The sequence below is a fragment of the Macrobrachium rosenbergii genome, chromosome 18 (assembly GCF_040412425.1).
Source record: "Macrobrachium rosenbergii isolate ZJJX-2024 chromosome 18, ASM4041242v1, whole genome shotgun sequence".
Lineage (NCBI taxonomy): Eukaryota > Metazoa > Arthropoda > Malacostraca > Decapoda > Palaemonidae > Macrobrachium > Macrobrachium rosenbergii.
The window spans coordinates 21,561,734-21,566,628 of NC_089758.1; the positions used below are offsets into that span (position 1 = coordinate 21,561,734).

General features: G+C 33.4%; 1 long non-coding RNA gene across 1 annotated transcript in view; it reads left to right on the top strand.

Annotated features, from left to right (window-relative positions):
* The window catches only part of LOC136847978 (uncharacterized), a 257,011-nt gene extending 252,615 nt beyond the window's left edge, over nucleotides 1-4,396 (top strand). The window contains exon 3 of the long non-coding RNA XR_010855889.1: nucleotides 3,824-4,396. This is a non-coding gene — a long non-coding RNA (uncharacterized lncRNA). The remainder of the gene's footprint in view (nucleotides 1-3,823) is intronic.
* Nucleotides 4,397-4,895: the final 499 nt, after the last annotated feature.

The following is a 4,895-nucleotide window of genomic DNA, read 5'->3' on the forward strand; positions in this document are numbered from 1 at the left end:
CTTGAATTGTATAATTTCAGGGGACTGTGACTATCTCACTTCAAAAAAAATAAAAGGGAAATGTGGCACTTTTCATATAACTCAGTTTCGTCTTTAAAGATTGAATATTTTCATTGGAATCTTTCTTCTATTTCATTCTATTGAAAGAGGTGACAAAAACTGGTCGCTTCCAGCTGTGTTTTTTAGCGTCATACCTTTCTTGCTATCACAAAGACCTGGACAAAGGAATATTCAACTCTATTTGTTTGTTTACTATTATTCTTCATTGGGATCTTTTTTCTCTCTCTCTCTCCATTTCATTCCATGTTGAAAGAGGTGAACAAATTGTCGCTTCAAGCAGTGTTTGTAGAGTCATACCTTTCTAGTTATCACAATGATGTAGATAAAGAGTTAATGAATTTGTGTTTGTGTCTTTTGTGATGTCTGACACTATTATGATCATTATTCATTGTGCTGAACACAAGGATGCAAAATAAGTTTTGTTACATCAGCTGATTGAAATTTCACTTTCCAATAAAGGCATTTTACGTAAGTCTTGTTTATTTGATTTTTTTTCCTCTTCTTTTCAATGTTACCTTTTCATCCAGAATGTTTAGAGTTCTTCGTAAATTCCTTTCATCTTTGTACTGCAAAGTTCATTATGTTATTCAGTAATTTCCTTTACAATACTATTTCCACTTTCCACTTAGAAAGAATCTTATAGACGAATGATAGTACTACTAGCTTAATTATCAATATAACCAGTACACTTTTAGTAATGAACTTGAGACCAAGTATATACCTCTCAGTTTAGTATTGTGTTTCTCGTGTCAGTTTTAGCTTATGCTTTTTGTGTTTCTTTCCTGGCCAATAAGCTCGATCCTTTCCTTAAGAAAATTACGCAGAAAATTACTTGTCAGGATAAAATATGTCCCTTTCCACACTTTATTCTTCCAAGAGGCCAAGTAATAAAGAGGAGTTAGGGGAATTAACTCCCCAAGGTGTTGACAGGGCTTATTGAGGATTAGGTCACTTTAAACTTGAATTATACCTTTCAAGGTGGGGAAGACTATGGCCAACTTAGTTTGAACTCCACCCTCCCCAGAAATGTAGAGCGGTGGGGGCGGGGAAGGGGAGGGCTTGCAGGTCCTTTCAGGTAACTCGGTTTGTGTCTTTTCAATTTGCTTTTAAGACTGGAAAGTTGTTAATACGATCTTTCTATCACTTCAGCATTATCTTATCGGTTGAAAAAGGGAGAAATTTGCAGTTCATACAAATATCCTATCTGCATTTCAGTCTAAGGATATTTCTGAGAAGTTTACAAATAAGCACCCACTCACACACTTGTACATACAAATACACTCACCCATAATACACACATGCACACAAACACACGCCCACACACGCGCATTAACCTATTTTTTTTCTCTTTTTTTTTTTGCCACGGATATTCCGAAGGAACCTAAAAACGCACCCACACACTTACATTAAAACTCCCTATCTAAAGATATACCTATAAAAGCCTACACATACACACACACACACATACGTACACACGTACGCACAGACATAAACCTCTTAATTAAAGGGCGGGGGGTGAAGTGAGATCGATGGGGTGAACAGAAAAGTCTGGTGAAAATGACCCTTCCAGAGTACTTCGTTACCTCCTCCATCAGGGAGAACCTGTCTCCTTCAGCTACCTATTTAGATACGAAGAGAGCGATTCACGGGGGGAGGAGGAAATACCGAAAGTTTATTTATATAGTCCCCTCTCTCTCTCTCTCTCTCTCTCTCTCTCTCTCTCTCTCTCTCTCTCTATCTATCTATCAGTTTAGCTCTCTTTCTCTCTCTCTCTCTCTATCAGTTTAGCTCTCTCTCTCTCTCTCTCTCTCTCTCTCTCTCTCTCTCTCTCTCTCTCTCTCAATTCAACTCTTTCTTTCTATCTGTCTATTAATTTATCTCTCTCTCTCTCTCTCTCTCTCTCTCTCTCTCTCTCTCTCTCTCTCTCTCTCTCTCTCTATCAATTAAACTCTTTCTCTCTATCTGTCTATTAATTTATCTCTCTCTCTCTCTCTCTCTCTCTCTCTCTCTCTCTCTCTCTCTCTCTCTCTCTCTCTCTCTCTCTCTCTCTCTAAGAACCCGTTGCTGAATTCACATATCAGTATGTCTGGCGCTTTGAAAAGTCTCGGCATTATTTATTTCGTCTTGTAATCTAATTTATTTCGTGCTTCGGTTTCCAGTTTCCTCATTCCCTTTGTATAACTTTTTACATTAGTGAATGAATTTATTTTTTTCCTACATTTTTGGCGCTCCTGGTCTATCAATTAATCATCTCCTTAATGAACAGGCTGTCTTCATTAAGTGAACATTCAAGGCTACGGCTTCAACGGTAATAATTATTGATGATACTTCATTTTTTTTTTTTTTTTTTTTTTGGTATCCTGGTAAGCGACTATCCACCAAAAGCCTTCTTATTTTTTAATGATATTTTGACTCATGAAGAATTTACGATGCTTAAAAGATCTTATTATTTTTGGTTCGAATTTCTTCTTTTCTCAGAGAATTTTTTGGCCGATAGAATTCTTTTGTATCAGTATTCGGTGTTTATTGATCGTTACTTTTACGTAGTCTGTATAAAGAGACAAGTAAAAGCTAAGCACGTATTAAACAAGGCCTTTAATTGTCTTTCTTTTGGTATTCGTCCGAAAAGAATATTGTAATTTTACTTGGTATAAAATTAGTGTTGTTTTTGGCTACTTATTTTTTTGAGAATACAGCTAAAATGTAGAAGTTTTATTTGCAACTAAAATGCAGAAATTTTATTTGGAAATAAAGTGCAGAAATTTTATTTGCAACTAAAATGGAGAAATTTTATTTGCAACTAAAATGCGGAAATTTTATTTGCAATAAAAATGTAGAAATTTTATTTGCAACTAAAATGCGGAAATTTTATTTGCAACTAAAATGTAGAAATTTTATTCGCAACTAAAATATAGAAATTTTATTCGCAGCTAAAATATAGAAATTTTATTTGCAACTAAAATGTAGAAATTCTGTTAGCAACTAAAAGGTAGAAATTTAATTTATTAGTGCCGGGTACTCTTTATATCTCTAATTACATTCAAATTAAAAGCGACAATGAATAAAGCCAAAATGAAATAAAATTAACAATTCCTGGTAATTTGGTGTGATAAAGTTTTACAATGGAATTATTTCTGAAGCAAAAAATTATTCATAGTAAAAATACCCTCCTCCGCCTCTCTCTCTCTCTCTCTCTCTCTCTCTCTCTCTCTCTCTCTCTCTCTCTCTCTCTCTCTCTCTCTCTCTCTCTCTCTCTCTCAGGTTGTTGAGGTAATTCGATTAAATCTTTCGGAAATTTTTAAAAGTCTCTCCAACGTGTTGTCACTATTTTTGTAGCGTGAATTCCAGCGCCCACAAATCTGTATATCAGCCTACATACGCGCTGCTGTGCTTGCGGTGTGCTGTGTATGTACCCAAAAGCACATGCGCTGTTGTACAGATACGTGTACACAAAAACACATACGAGTATATAGAATGCAGATGCATATACATAAGGAGCACACACACACAAATATACATATATAATATATATATATATATATATATATATATATATATATATATATATATATATATATATATATATATATATATATATATATATATATATATATATATATATATATATATATATATATATATATATATATATATATATATATATACATTATATTTATATATGGATGTATGTACATCTATGCATCTGTGTTTTGAGACATTTTATATAGCAATTAAAAAATATTCTGCCTTTTTTTTGTTACAGATTGGGGTGGAGGACGAAAAATAGAATTCCGGTGGTGAGTACCATATTTCATCATTTAGTGGTATTTTATCGGGTATTATTCCCACCATCTCATAATGCTTATCCATGCTATGACATTGTTCTGTATTGTATTAGTACAGTGGTTTTGATTTCTGATGCTATTCTTGCCATCCTGTGTGTTGTATATTGTTCGTTCTTGGCGAACGCGTTGGTAAATAAGAATGTGACGCGTAGAGTATTGTCGTATTCGATCGGAATTTATCTGCTCAGAAAACTGCTTTTTGCTTGCAAGATTTATTCATAAGATTAAAATTTCATTGCGTCTTTATAGAAACTGTAGTTTTGAAAAGAGTTGAAATTTTTTTGTTTTTTCTAACAGTGAATTATTCAAAGACTGGTTCTTTGTGCTAATTATGTGAATAAATTGTGTATGAATCGATACGTTTTAACGATTTTTATATACCGTTTCGTAAAGTTATGCGCGTACAGTCGACTTTATCGAAATTACGGACCAGTTGCTGTTATATTCAAAGTGGGGAATTTCAAAAGAATTTATGACAGTATAATGTAAAACTTCAAATGGTCAGCAGAATTATTTTTGCTTCTAATGATGATAATATTAAGCCCTTGTCTGTTTTCCGTGAAATGAACGGGGTACAACTTTCAACTACAGACAATATATATATATATATATATATATATATATATATATATATATATATATATATATATATATATATATATATATATATATGCACAGGCAAACGTCCCTTTAACAATCGGTACTGAGCCACTGTAAAATTGAAAGATTTCCGTGATAAGCGTCTGACTCATTTGTGTTAAAAACGTCAATTTACTAAGTTTATTACCACAAAAAGATTCGATCTTCAAACTCAGTAACATCTACGTAATAAAAAGGTTTATGATCACATGAGTAACACGATATGATCGTGTGACTTTTTTTTTTTTAATCAGGCTGCGGAAATCTATTCCTTCTTCCATTATCCCTGATACTTACACAATTTCCCTTTAATTTTATGACATCCGTCGAGTCAGAGCAAGATAAATCGCG